The 15,462-nt window shown below is 51.0% G+C and overlaps 1 long non-coding RNA gene across 2 annotated transcripts in view; it reads right to left on the minus strand.

Moving 5' to 3' along the window:
• LOC140408992 (uncharacterized) overlaps nt 1-15,462 on the minus strand; it is a 174,632-nt gene that overhangs the window by 65,883 nt on the left and 93,287 nt on the right. For both annotated transcript variants that reach the window (XR_011940255.1, XR_011940256.1), the window contains exon 4: nt 301-504. This is a non-coding gene — a long non-coding RNA (uncharacterized lncRNA). The remainder of the gene's footprint in view (nt 1-300; nt 505-15,462) is intronic.

Consider the following 15,462-nt stretch of genomic DNA (forward strand, 5'->3'; position numbering starts at 1 on the left):
TCAGTCCCCCCAGATATCTCCATTGATGTCAGGTTGAGGTCCTTTCTACCCCCTGGGCAATCAATGTAGTCTACAGAGCAGCTTTGCATCCATATTTGGATGGAGACTATGATGAGATCTGTAGCCAAGTGGGTTGGAGGTCCTGAACTGGGCACTGGTGCATTAAATTTTGGAGAGCTGATGTCTTGTGATGGCATTATTGCAGAAACTTCCCATCATTTTATTAATAATTTGGAGGAGGCAAATAGAATTTCACTCAGTGGGTTGCATTTGTCCTGTTTTTGCAAGCTCAAGACATACCTGATCAATTTTCCATGTTGCTAGGTGGATCCCAATATTGGAGCAGTCCGGCTGGGTAGACGGGGCCCTGGGTAGGTGGGAGAGGGCTGATATTTCTGATGCAGAGATATTCAACTCTATATTCATGCTGGAGCAAAGTTTCCTTCTGTTACCAAAAGTGGAATTTCACACATCTACTTTAAGGCTGGCCCTGCAGGTTTAAACCTACAATCAGGAGAATAAGAGGCAGGTGAGAGACTGAAAAGTATAAATTCATCCCTCTCTAAGACAGTTCAGATCATGGGAAATTCGACTTGTAAAATTAAATGGAACTCAGCTACAGTAAATGAGAATGATCCTAATCTTGTTCATAGGGTGCGTGTGATAACATTACAATGCTGTACGCCAAAGTAATTTCTTCATTCCCTGTTCCAGAAAAAAAAGCAGCACCTGGGTCAAGGTGAAAGAGAGACAAAAGACACCAGCAGTTGTAGTGGGAGAAATAAATGAAACCAGAGATATGTGATATGCCATGGGACTGCATAGAAGCTGCTGCAACACTCTTGTTCACGAGGGCACAGAAGGACAAACCAGATTGACCAGATTTTGTGTTGCCATTCGTAAATAAATTCTTACTCTCTATAATTGGAGGTGAAATTAGGAAGCATGTAGAGATGAATAGGTTAGTCAAGGACAGCCAACGTGGATTTGTTCAGGATACGTACGTTGGATAAATTCAGCAACAATATTTGAAGAAGTGACAGGATTGCGAAAGGATAAAGGTGGCGGGTCAGAAAGCATTCAATAAAGAGTAACACAGAGAGCTTTTAGAAACATGTACCTTCATGGATTAAGAGGGATTGAAGTGATAGGGATTGTTATGATTGTTATACACTTAGTCAATTCCAGCCCCTCTTGACTTGGAGTCGCAAAACAATTGAATTAACAAATTATTCTTAGAGAAATACCCAAAGGGGATGACTCCGTTGGTTGACGCCAAAATCAGGTAACGCAATTGGACGGAGAATAGGTTCCGACGGCAAAATTGTGGCGGACATCTATTTGACGCCAAATCACAATACTCAGTCACCTTGACAGCGGCGTCAATGCGTACAGCAGACTTTATTTGCATATCATTCGCAGAACTGACCTGGTTTTCGCTAGTGGCTCCGCGATTCTCTGTCTCCAATGGGCCGAGTTCCCGACGGCACAGTTCACTTGTGCTTTTAAAAATCGTGAAACCGGCTTCATGGCTGATGAGGGAGAGAGAGGTGATAGGACACAGAGAGGAGCCACTGTGGGTTGCCATGCCGGACACTGGCCGGGCGAGCTGGGGTGGCCCTGCCAGGGCCGGGGATTGCGGGGGGGGGGGGTAATGGGGGCACGGGCCGAGTGGCTGGGATGGCCCCCACCCCCCATGGCACTGGGGCAATGCCCTGGCATGGACAGCCATTACTGCGGCCTGCAAGGCAGCCATCTCGCAGCACACCCACTGATCACCCACCCTGGCCCCTGGTTCTCCATAGTGACACCAGCTGAATGGGTGGCCCCAACCCCTTGCCCCTTCACCCCACCTCCCGCCACACCACCCCCCCAACCTGGCCACCACACGCCGGAAGCCGAACTAGGGCAATGCCCACAGTAGCCCCTACGGGGCTGTGGTGCATACTCCAAGCGAGGGCAGTGTCAACCGATGGTACCCCTGTCATCAGGGACTGGTGCCAGGGCAAATGCCCCCACGGTTCCGGCCACCGACAGCACCAGGGGAGTGGGGATGGAGGGAAGGGGTCATGCGGGGGCTGCTCCCGAAGTGCCAACCAGAGCCACCATGCAATCCGGTGGACCTGGCAAAGGGGTACACACCATGCTAACATGTTGGCCATTCACCTCCTGCAGACAATGGATATTGGAATTCAACCAGCAATGGTGGCCCTACTAGTCGCCGCAGCCCTGGGGGATGCATTGCAGCTCTACGAGCTGGCACTGTTTGAGGAGGAGTAGGCTGCAGCAATGGACCATGCGGCAGCAGAACGTGCAGTAGTGGAGCGTGTCGCAGATGGACAGGAGGCAGGCTCCCAGGATGGATTGTGAGCCACCCAACACGCCGAGGAGGAGGAGGTGCCAAGCAGGCGCCGCATGAGGCCTCGTGTGTACTGGCACCGCCTGTCCTTCAAGGACCTGCTGGGCCGGGCATGCGTTCAAAGACTCCGGCTGTGCAGAGAGACAATGAGACACATCTGCCAGATGATGCAACACGAGGGAATAGGGGAGGAAACCCACTCCTGGTGACCGTCAAGGTGACGGTCGACCTGAACGTTTACACGATGGGGCCCTTCCAGGGGCCTAGTTGGGATCTGACAGAGCTCAGTGCACAGGTGCATCTGGCCATCACGGAGGTCCTATATGCCCAGGCGGCTCAATACATCCACCTCAATGTGGACCAAGCCCAACAGGCTGCCCGAGTGGGGGGTTCACCATCATCGACGGTACGCCCCAGGTCCAGGAGGTGATCCACAGAATGCTTGTCCCCCTACGAGCACCTGCAAATGACAGGCTGCTCTATACCAACTGGAAAGGGTACCACTCGATGAGCATGCAGCTTATAGAATTTTCATAGAATCTTTCATAGAATTTACAGTGCAGAAGGAGGCCATTCGGCCCATCGAGTCTGCACCGGCTCTTGGAAAGAGCACCCTACCCAAGCCCACACCCTCACCCTATCCTCATATCCCCACCCAACACTAAGGGCGATTTTGGACACTAAGGGCAATTTATCCTGGCCAATCCACCTAACCTGCACATCTTTGGACTGTAGGAGGAAACCGGAGCACCCGGAGGAAACCCACGCACACACGGGGAGAACGTGCAGACTCCGCACAGATAGTGACCCAAGCCAGGAATCGAACCTGGGACCCTGGAGCTGTGAAGCAATTGTGCTAACCACTATGCTACCGTGCTGCCCAAATATGATATGTAACCATCAGCTGCGCATCATTCACCTCTGCGGCCGATACCCGGGCAGTGTGAACGACGCCTTCATCCTGGCACACCTGGCAGTTCCGGACATGTTCGAGACACCCTCCCCCACTGCGGTCATGGCTGATGACACCTATCCGGAGGCCACTGGGATTTTCCCCTTTATTTTCACCTGATGCATATTCCTTCATAATCTTTTTTGGGGTATATGTTTTGCACTATGTCCCTGGATTATCCAGGTCAGAGTTTGTTGGTGGAAGAGACGCAGGCTTGGAGGGCCAAAGGTCCTGTTCCTGTGCTGTACTTTTCTTTGTTTTTTGTTCTTTGAGACGAGTTAAATCAGAGAGAGCCCTCATCTGACTGGGCAATGGATGATGGGTGGGGCGGGGTCCAACTTGCACTGGTGGTTTTGCTGGTGAGTGGGCCTACGCCTTGGCGGCACTGTGTGCGACGGGATAATCAAAAATATGTTGTGGCGCAGGGTTTTGGTGCTCACTTTGATGAATTGCAAAGTATTCTTGTGAGAAGGTTAGACGGAGCACATTGTACCCCGTCTTCAACTCTTGGGGTTGGATGGAGGCCTTGACCCTTGGTCTTGCTGTCCTGTCCGCGATGCTTGTCATGAGAGTTTGGAGGTGGCTGGCCATGTCGAGTCATCCCCCTTGGTGGGGGCCTGGGTTTCTGGCCACCTGGGCGACGAGGGTTGGTGCAGACTTGATGGGATGAATGGCCTCCTTCTGCACTGTCGGGATTGTATGATTCTAAGTGAACAAAGATGCGGGGTTGAGCCAGTTCCTGTACTGTGGTTGATATCCGGTTGCCCCTATAAAGGTGAGGACATTTCTTTTTATGAACAAGCTGCTTTTTCTCTTCTTCATCCTTGGGGGTGAGTGTGTGCTGGAAGAATGCAGACTTATGGTCCCTTTTTATCCTGAGAACGCTTGCTCCTTGTAGTTCTCCCTTTTTTGTCCTGACTTGTCTGGACCGCTCTGTATAAATCTGTGGAGTGATGATTGTTCTGCACTGTGCATGGGGTTGGGATTATGTGGTGTTGTGTGGTATGTGTAAAACATGATTCCAGAACTGTGATTCTTGTGTATTTTCTTTGTGTTTTTCTATTTTTGTTATGGTGGAGTTTAAGCATTCATGATTGGCTCCTGCAGGGGTACAGATGAGTCAGCCTTCCAGTTAGTACCAATCTGGCAGTTCTGAACTGCGCCAGGGGGGCAGTACCAGAGACGGGGCTTAGTCAGAGCCAATGTGGGGTGGGGGAGACATTGATGTCTGGTGCGGTGGGGGAGAGCCGGCTATACTTCCACGGCGTTTGTGAGGAGGGGTGTGTTTCAATGAGGGAAATGGATGTGGAGGGGGAGGGAGCGGAACCACCTTAGAAGATTGTTGGGGGAGGAGGCAGAAATCTCTGTGATGGGGGCTGGGGCTATTATGCTGCAGCGCTGATCAAGGCGCCCTTTAAGAATGGCATCCCAATCACTTTGGAGTCGGTTCCTGACTCTATGAGGCCCCGCCCTGCCAGAGTTCCATCTCCGCTCATTTTCTTTTGTCGATGAGGCTCAAGATTCTGGAAGAAACTGGTCTGTGCAACTGGAGATACACTCCAGATTTCTGTCTGACACTCTGCCAAATTCTGGTAAGGTTCCGTCGTCTGTCTCTCTAAATTAATGTACATTGTGGATGAAACCAAACAGTTCACCTACACCTGATTAAGCAAGTTCCCAAATAACAAGTGGGGAGGTGCAGGTGGGGACGGTGGAATGGAGGGTGGGGGTGGGACACCGGAGCAGCAAGTGCTGGCTGAACTGCGTCACTGAGCCAAGCCCACCCCCAAAGTCTGCCATTACCCACCCCCCCCCCCCCCCCCCCCCCTCCCCCGCTTCCCCTCTCTGGCCAGTCCAGACCAGCCCAGCCCTCACACCCATGTGACAGAGCACCGAGTCAGGATGTAACAGTGTGAACAGGATTTAACGAGACAGCATAAATGAAGATTTGTGATTTAGCACTAATCGTTAAACTGTGCCCTGCACCGGTGCCAGCGTAATTGGTGTCTAACTTTCTGGCCTTACAGACCCTAATTGTTAACAGTGTTGCTACACAGAGCAAGGGACCCGGGTTCGATTCCCGGCTTGGGTCGTGTCTGTGCGGAGTCTGCACGTTCGCCCCATCTCTGCGTGGGTTTCCTCCGGTTTCCTCCCTCCAGTCCTGAAAGATGTTCTTGTTAGATAATTTGGACATTCTGAATTCTCCCTCAGTGTACCCGAACAGGTGCGGTAGTGTGGCGATTGGGAGATTTTCACAGTAACTTCATTGCAGTGTTAATATAAGCCTACTTGTGACAATAAAAGATTATCATGGGTGGCAGGGTAGCACAGTGGTTCGCACTGTTGCTTCACAGCGCCAGGGTCCCAGGTTCGATTCCCGGCTTAGGTCACTGTCTGTGCGGAGTCTGCACGTTCTCCCCTGTCTGTGTGGGTTTCCTCCGGGCGCTCCGGTTTCCTCCCACAAGTCCCGAAAGACGTGCTGTTAGGTAATTTGGACATTCTGAATGCTCCCTCAGTGTACCTGAACAGGTGCCGTAGTGTGGCGACTGAGGGATTTTCACAGTAACTTCATTGCAGTGTTAATGTAAGCCTACTTGTGACAATAAAGATTATTATGGGTGGCAGGGTAGCACAGTGGCTAGGGCTAGGGTTATTGTTATAATGCTATGTCTAGGTAGATCCCCAGATGGTACACCAGAAGTAGAGATGGCCTGCTGTGATTCCTGCCCTGTGACCTGGGTCCCCGTTGACGACCGCCTTCTGGGGCGACCCAGCCTGGATGGACCTGGCTGCTGCTCGGGTGTCCCAAGTGGCGTGATGCCACCCCATTCTGCCTGCTGCCCATCAGATGAATCAAGGACAGGAGGGGGGACTCCGTGATGCTGTGATGTTCTGGCACCTCCCCTATGGGCCCCCATGGGCCCCATCACCTCCTCCTCCCTCGAGGTGCCCAATGACCCCCGGGCTACTCATTGGGATGGGGGTGTGAGCGGAGCTATTCCCTCAGACTCCCCCGCTACCTGGAGGCCCGCTCTGGTCTCAGCCAGGGACTGCACGCTCGCAGCCATAGAGCGCAGGGAGTGGACCATCTCTGTCTGCGACTGCGCCACATCATCCATTGACTGTGCAACCAGCTTTTGGATCAGTGCCTTTCCAGCCAGTGACTGCGCCATCTCCCTCTGGGACTGGGCCACCTCCCTCTGCGCCTGTGCCACAGCAGTCAGCACCTGGGCAATGCTGCCGATGCCCTCAGCCATAGACTGCTGTGACTGGGCCACACTCAGGAGCGCCACTGCAATGTCCAGATGGCTCTGGCACATGGCTGCCTGTGAGAGGATGTCCTGTCTTCGGCCTCGATCACTGCCTGCACAGAATGTCCCAGGCCTTGGACATGCTGATCCATAGCCACAACCCTCACCCCCAAGGCCTCTACAGTGGATGCCACCCGTGCGGTATTGGCCTGGGTGGCACATATGTCCAGCACCACCTCCTGCTCCTGCACGTAGTTGGACTCCTCCACCTGCACCTGTAGGTGCTGGATGCTCGCCGACAACTCCTCATGTAGTCCCTGGCTCTGTGACTGCATCTCAAATGATCCATGGGACTGTCCGTTCCAGACGCCTGAAACACGTCAGGACGGCAGGTAGTCTCTGGGGTCGGACACCCTCCGACCGTCCACCACTTCAAGAGTTCCTACCTCCACCTGATGTACTGTAGCATCTAAGTGCGGAGCACCAGAGAGTGTCCCAGGAGGTTCTTCAGTAAAGTGCCTGATCAAGGTGAGTATCTCTGGGATGGTGTAGGGTGTTGAAGACAGCTGTGACGGGAAATCAGTGTTAACGTCGGACTAGAGCTCTCGGGTGTCCTGGGTTTCAGGCATAGGTGTCACCTCCATGTCGGTGTCGTCGTCACTGCTTTGCTCCCGGGATTCTGGCTGTGGCTGTGGCTGGGGGCGGGTAGACACCAGAAGAGCCCACCCCGTCACCAGCAGCTCCGGCAAGACACAAGACAAGATGCATAATTAGTCCGTAGGCCGGAGGCAAGTTAGGGTGGTGGGGGTGTTTTGGGGAGGGGGCTGTGTTTGGGAAGGGGGAGTAGGGGTGGTGATGGAGGTGGAGCGAGGGTGCGGGGATGGTGTGGGGGTGGTGTAGGGTTGATGGTGGGTGCGAGGGTGGTGTGGGGATGGTGTGGGGAGGTGACACATGTGTCAAGGCGAACCGCAATTCAGCGGGGTCTCACTTCCTAGCACGATGCTGACCTCCACCTGGTGACTGTCCTTTCCTCAGGCCCGCTGACCACGTCCTGGGCCCACTTCTCTGCCGCGGTGAGGGGCCGCAGATCTGGTGGCCCCCCTCCAGTCTTCTCCCGTTTCCGGAATTTATGGACAGCCATCTCCTGGGGGGTGCGGGGGGGGAGTAGGAAATGCACAGTGTTAGAAAGTCTGATGCATGCAGCCCAGGAGTGGGTAGCTGGTGGCTTCAGTTGCCAGGGCACCCGGCCATAGTGGCTGGTATGGGTGCCGGCATGTGGAGCAGGGTGGGGGTTCGGCAGCCCTCTGGGTGGCGGATTACGGGTGTGTGGGAAGGGGTTTGGTGCCAAGGGCACAGTGCTGCCTACTCGCCCTGGCTGCCCTGAGGATGTCGTGCAGTTTCCTCCTCCAGTTTCCATCGGTCCAGATGGTGTTGCTCATGGCACTGGTGGCCTCTGCCACCTGCACCCAGGCACGGCGAACAACTGCGGCTGGCAGCGTCTTTCCCGGGCCGGGGTACAGGGCTGCCCACTTCTCCTCCATGGCGCCTAGCAGGGTCTCGCGCTCGGGGTCCATAAAATGAGATGCCGCTCTCCTCACTGCCATCTTGTTGGCTGGGATGGTGTGTGTGGGGAGTGAAGTGTGTATTTGCGGCTGTCTGTGTGGAGTTTCTCCTTTCTCCCCAAGTCGGCGTGGGTTTCCTCCGGGTGCTCTGGTTTTTCTCCCACTGTCCAAAGATTTGCAGGTTAGGTGGGGTTATGGGATAACGAGAATAGGGTGGAGGAATGAGCCTTCACTGAGGGGTGAGGTAGGGTTGCCTTTTAGAGGGTCAGTGCAGACTTGATGGGCCGAATAGCCTCTTTCTGCACTGTACGGATTCTATGGTTCTATGGCTAAGGTTGACTAAATCAACCTCGGATTGAACCTATGGTATTCTTTTCGATACTAAATTTTGCAGTGTTTTCAATCTCTCTAATCTTCGATCGATTATTGAATCTGCAGTGGTGTTTTCATAAAATCAGAGAATTTTACAACATTTGCCTCATTGTACCTTTACTAGCTCTTTCAAAGATCTGTCCAAATAGTATTCTCCCCATAGCCTTGCAAATGTTGCCCCTTCCAGCTACTTATCTAATTCTCTTTTGAGACTTACACTTCCATCTGCTCTTCCACTACCATTTGAGAGAGTGCATTGGGGCGAGATTCTCTGACCCCCCGCCGGGTCGGAGAATCTCCGGGGGCTGGCGTGAATCCCGCCCCCGGCGGTTGCAGAATTCTCCACCACCGGATATTCGGCGGGGGTGGAAATCGCGGCGCGCCGGTTGGCGGGCCCCCCCCCCTGCAATTCCCCGGCCGGGATGGGCCAAAGTCCCGCCGCTAAAATGCCTGTCCCGCCAACGTAGATTAAACTACCTACCTTACCGGCGGGACAAGGCGGCGCAGGCGGGCTTCGGGGTCCTGGGGGGTCACGGGGCGATCTGGCCCCGGGGGGTGCCCCCTCGGTGGCCTGGCCCATCGATCCGCGGGCAGGCCTGTGCCGTGGGGGCACTCTTTCCCTTCCGCCTTCGCCACGGTCTCCACCATGGCGGAGGCGGAAGAGACTCCCTCCACTGCGCATGCGCGGGAATGCCGTCAGTGGCCGCTGACGCTCCCGCGCATGCGCCGCCCGGAGATGTAATTTCCGTGCCAGCTGGCGGGGCACCAAAGGCCTTTTCCGCCAGCCGGCGGGGCGGAAATTCGTCCGGCGCCGGCCTAGCCCCTTAAGGTTGGGGCTCGGCCCCCAAAGATGCGGAGCATTCCGCACCTTTGGGGCGGCGCGATGCCCGACTGATTTGCGCCGTTTTGGGCGCCAGTCGGCGGACATCGCGCCGATACCGGAGAATTTCGCCCCAGATCTTAGCAACTTGATGCATGAAAAAAAGATTTCCCTCACTTCCCCATTGGCATATTTAAGAAATGCACTCAAAATTCAGTTTTGCATTGCATGAATCATTAGCAGAAAACTCGTCCTCATGAGAAAACATTGCAGGTAAATGCATCTCTTAATGATCTTCTCATCAAACCAACATTTTCAGCGATTGATTCAGAAAGATTGACAATGGTAAAAGATTAAAATGAGTCCCATGGAATGCCTTGGTTGAGTTGATGCTGTACATTAGTATCTTGATCTTATTTCGATCATTATGCATCTGCCTTTTGCTGTTTCCATGCAGATTCCTGTAAATTTCCAATCCATTATTGTTAAGACAAAAAGGGATAAAGCTGTAGATCTGTTCAAAATTTAACATTGCTCCCTGAATTATTGCATGGAGACTATTTCGAAAACTTAAAAATAGAATTGGTTCTCGGGCGGCACGGTGGCGCAGTGGTTAGCACTGCTGCCTCACGGCGCTGAGGACCTGCGTTCGGTCCTGGCCCTGGGTCACTGTCCGTGTGGAGTTGACACATTCTCCCCATGTTTGTGTGGGTCTCACCCCCACAACCCAAAGATGTACAGGTTAGGTGGATTGGCCACACTAAATTGCCCCTTAATTGGGAAATAAAAGAATTGGGTCCTTTAATTTTTTTTTTAAATTAAAAATAGAATTGATTCTAAAATACAAATGCCCTCTAAATCATTTGCTAGATGTGATATGAACGATATAGAAGAAAATGTGGGGAGGATGATATGTACATTTGCAGCTGACACAAAGATTGGCCGGGTGCTTTACAGTGAAGAAAAGGTCTGAGGTTACAGGAGGATATAAATGGATTGGTCAGATGGGCAGGTCAATGGCAGATGGAATTTAACCCTGAAAAGTGCGAAGTGATGCACTTTGGAAGGAGTAACAAGATTGTCATAATATACACCAGTATATCATGGTGCAGCCACACACACACACACACTGATGGACATGCAGTGGGACCAATCAGCATACACAACACCGCAGCCAATCACCAGTGAGAGCACAAGCACTATAAAGACAGGGGACAGGAGAGTCCCCGCTCATTCTAGTAGCAGCCAGTTCGGAGCACAGAGCTCACAGCCTGCAACACAGACATTCACCATGTGCTGAGTGCATCACCTGGTTAGGACTAGGCAAGGGTCAACAGTTAAAACTGGTATTGCATTTACCCACAGTTCAAGTATGTTAATATATTTAACTTTGTAATAAAATAGAGTTGCACCACTTCCAGTGTTGGTGACCTGTTTGTGATCCAGAACACCCAACACATCATGGTACAAGGAGTGGTTGCATACTAGCACTTCTGAGGCCCACCTGCAACTAATCACATTCCGGCATCCTGAAGTATGGAGAACATCAACCCGCCGCCGCCACTCCGCATCGCCGGCAATCTCGGGGTCAATTGGAAGATTTTTAAACAGCGCTTCCAGCTCTTCCTCGAAGCCACGGACAGGGAGAACGCCTCGGATACCAGGAAGATTGCTCTGCTCCTCTCCACGGCCGGGCAACACGCCATCCACATCTTCAACTCCCATTCGCAGATGACGAGGACAAGACAAAGTACACGACGGTTCTCCTCAAATTCGATACCCACTTCAGCATAGAGGTCAATGAAAGCTTTGAAAGATACCTGTTCCAGCAGTGCTTGCAGGGTAAGGATGAGCCTTTCCAATCCTTTTTAACACACCTCCGCATCCTTGCGCAGTCCTGCAGCTACGGGCCCACCTCCGAATCCATGATACGAGACCAGATCGTATTTGGTGTTCTGTCGGACCCCCTGCGTCAGCAGCTCCTCAAAATTAAGCAACTCACCCTAGCGGCTGCCATTGAGACCTGTGTCCTGCATGAAAATGCCACCAGCGATACTCCCACATACAGGTGACTGAAACGGCGTGGCAAGGTCCCCACGAGGTGGAACGGGTCCAAACAATTGAACACCTCCAAGGCTGCAGCCTGGATGAGGGCGGCCATTTCGCACGCTTTTCGCGGCCCCCCGCGCTTGTACGTGCCAAACGAGGGGACGGTGACGTGGAGGAATGTGATGCGCAGACGCGCACCATGCAGAACCGCACCGCGCATGCGCGGTGGTGCAATGAGTACATCAAAGATAAGGGAGTACCCATTGAATCGCCGGATATTCGGAAGCTCAGAGGAACAGAGGGATCTTGGGATGCTTGTCCACGGATCCCTGAAAGTTGCAGGACAGATTAATAGGGTAGTTAAGAAGACACACGGGAAACTTGCCTTTATCAGTGTGGCATAGGTTGTAGGAGCAGGGAGGTTATGTTGGAGCTGTACAAAACTTTGGTTAGGCCACAGTTGTGTGCACTTCTGGTCACTGCACTAAAGGAGGATGTGATTGCACTAGAGAGAGTGCAGAGAAGATTCACCAGTATGTCACCTGGGAGAGAGCATTTTCGCTATGAAGAGAGGCTGGATAAGCTTGTGTTGTTTTCTTTGGGGCAAAGAAGGCTGGGAGGAGACCTGTTTGAGGTGTATAAAAATTATGAGGGGCATGGACAGGGTGGATAGAAAGCAGCTATTCCCATTAATTGAAGTGCCACTAACAAGGCCGCATAATTTTAAGGTGAAAGGCAGGAGGTTCAGAGGGGATTTGAGGAAATCTTTTTTCACCCAGAGGGTGCTGGGAATCTGGAATGCACTGCCAGGGAGGGTAGTTGAGGCAGGAAACCTCAGTTTTTAACAAGTATTTGGATGAGCACATGAAATATGCACATTCAAGGCTAAAGGCCAAGGGTTGGGAAGTGGGATCAGTGTAGATTACAGTAGCTTCTTTTTGTCAGTGCAGGTTTGATGGGCCGAAGGGCCTCTTCTGTAATGTATGATTCTATGAAGCACATTTAGCTGATGATTTCTGCCTGTTACTCAACTGATAACCTTCCAATTTTCATGCGCTTCAAAAATAGTGATATTCATTATAAGGTTTATTTTAGAATGTTCCTTGCAGTTTGTGCAAGTACAGATTGTGAAGAGGAGACTTAGACTTTCAGGCATCTTGGGTCGCCATGTCTCAATCAATCCTTGCGTCATGGATTTTTAGACAGCTGTACTGTTCGCTCAACAGCAGCTTCACACATTCTATGCGAGTGTCTTGTTAAGGAAATTGAATTAATTAAAACACTTCATTTCTTCAGTTAAATGAACTCACAGCTTGCCTTCTAAGCCTAATTCGAATGTCCTTGAGGAAAGTAATATATAATTAGAATTCTGTTGAAGATGGGCATTGTCTGGCATTTGTGTGGTGTGAATGTTACTTACCACTTGTCAAGCTAAGCCTGCAATATCGTCTACCTCCTGCTGCTTACAGACACGGACAACTTCAGTGTTTGATGAATTCCCAATGGAACTGTATACACGGCAATTATCCATGAAAAAACCCATTTGTGGCCTTTTGCAGAGGGAAGGTGAAGCAATATCAGCAACAAAACTTTTATTTATATAGCGCCTTTAACACAATAAGATGACCCAAGAAACTTTAGAGAGGTGTATTTTTGTTTTATGCTTGTTCATGAGATGTAGGCGTTACTGGATGTTAGGACCCGCATGGGTCTTATGGAGTAGGAATTAATTACCCTGTGGATGTTGCAGAGTATATGCTCCCCCATGAGGGGATGGGGGACCTTTAACAATACTTGGCTTTGTGCATATAGAGTCGGCCAATAAGGCACCGACCAAAGCAGACCTAGCAGGAAACTACTGGAGCGGTATATAATAGTAGTTGTAATTAAAATAAGTTTTCATTTCACCAAACTCTGTGTGGGTTCTCCGTGACCTTTACAAAAACTGGCGACATCGCTGAGCCACCTCCCAGTTTCTATCGGATAGAGGCTGGAAATTTTCTTTCATCCCGGTTCCTTTTGGATGTTTGGACGTGTTTGATGCAGGGAAATTGGAATCATTGCGCAAAGGGGATACGTTACTTTTTTCGGGCCAACCATATCACAGAGAAAAACCAACATATAATCATCTTGCTAACTGCCTGTAGCATGCATACATTTGGAGTGACACGGAGTGTTACATACCCAGTGACCCCAGACACTAAAAGCTTTCATGGGGTAAGACTTTAACCCAACCCCGTCCATTATAGTACAACTGTACTGGTTTAATACCACTGAGCGGACCCCTGGTGAGTCCATCACCTAGTTTTTGTTGAGATTATGTAACTTGTGGAATTCTGTGAATATGGCGCCACCCTGTCTGAAATGCTGCATTGTTTCGTACTACTTGGTGTGGACTCTTCTTTGCCCATTACAAAACTGGCTGATTGTTCTTGATAAGGTAGTGGTGAGCTGCGGCTTTGAACTGCTTCAATCCCTGTGTTGTAGGAACACCCACAGTGCTGCCAAGGGGGAGAGCCAGGAGTTTGACGGTGGAGGAGGATGGTGAAGAGAACAAATTATGACATTCAGCCACATAAAGTCAGGTGACCAAATAATGGTGAAAGGTGAGTCATAGGAAGTGTCTTAAAAAAGAAAGAGAGGTGGATAGGTGTAATGAAGGAGAGCTTGGGGCCTTGGCTAATGAAGGCTTGACCAGCAATGGTGGAGTGATTAATATTGGGAGCACTCAAGAGGCTGGAATTGGAGAAACGCAGACAACGTAGAAGGTGACACAATGGTTAGCACCGCCACCTCACAGTGCCGGGCACCTGGGTTCAATTTCAGCCTTGGATGACTGTCCACGTGGAGTTTGCATGTTCTCCAGTTCCTGTAGTTTTCTCAGAGTGTTCAGGTTTCCTCCCACAGTCCAAAGATGGGCAAGTTAGGTGGATTGGCCATACTAAATTTCCCTTTAGTGCTCAGGGATGTGTAGGTTAGATTACAGAGATAGGCTGGGGTGGGTGGGGAAGTGGGCCTAGGTGGGGTGCACTTTGGGAGGGTCCGTGCAGACTCGATGGGCCGAATGGCCTCCTTCTGCACTGTAGGGATTCTATGATTCTACGAGTCTACCTAGCTGGAGGAGGTTACAAAGAAAGAGAGAGACAAGGCCATGGAGCAATTTGAAAATATGAATGGGAGTTTTAAAATTGAGGCCTTGCTTAATTGGGAGTCAGCGCGCACAGAGGTGATAGGTGAACAGGATTTGGTGTGGCTTAAAACTCAGGAGTTTGGAGTTGTTCCCAGTTTGTTTAAGGTTGCATGTGGGAGACTAACCAGAAGTGCATTAGAATAGTTGATCTTGGAGTTAACAAGGGGAGGGATGAGTGTCTCAGTGGAAGGTGAGTTCAGGCAGGGGCAGAGTTGGTATCGTTGCAGAGGTGGAACCAGGCAGTCTCAGGGACTGCCCTGAAGAAATCCTGCAGCGATGTCTTGGGGTTGAAATGATTGGCCTCCAATAATCACAACATTTGGGCTTGGTTTGACTCCAGCCAGTAGAGAGCTGAACTCCTGTCATGGTTGTCTTCAGTATGGAGGCCCTGATGATAGTGTCTGGAATTTTCCAGCCCTGCATGTGGCGGGTTCTCCCACGGCGGGGCCGGTGAGCCATTGAAATCTCCGTTCACCTCGGCGAGCCCAGAAGATCCTGCCGAATGGGTGGGACTGGAAGATTCCGACCAGAGAGTCAGAAATCATCATTGATTACAAGCCTAGGGAGTTAGCATACAGCAAACAGTAGAAAAGCTTTTACTTTAAACAGAAATGAACTGACACTTAAAAACAATGTACCTTCTTGATACTGATATGAATTTAAGAAATATATTCATGCATAAATATTAGTGTTCTTTATTCCTGTTTTAAACTCAACAGTCAGAAAATGAATGCTACCTGCATGAGTATTTAAGTTCCATTTCACTATGCGAAAGGTTAGAATAAAATTCCTAAATACAATGATATGCAGCAATCATTGATAAGAAGTTATTCGCTAATTTGAAGCAATGAATGATCGTGTTGCAACACAGACCTGAACTGCGGCCTCCTTTGACTTGGCCAAGACT

Source organism: Scyliorhinus torazame, chromosome 1 (genome assembly GCF_047496885.1).
Source record: "Scyliorhinus torazame isolate Kashiwa2021f chromosome 1, sScyTor2.1, whole genome shotgun sequence".
Classification (NCBI taxonomy): Eukaryota; Metazoa; Chordata; class Chondrichthyes; order Carcharhiniformes; family Scyliorhinidae; genus Scyliorhinus; species Scyliorhinus torazame.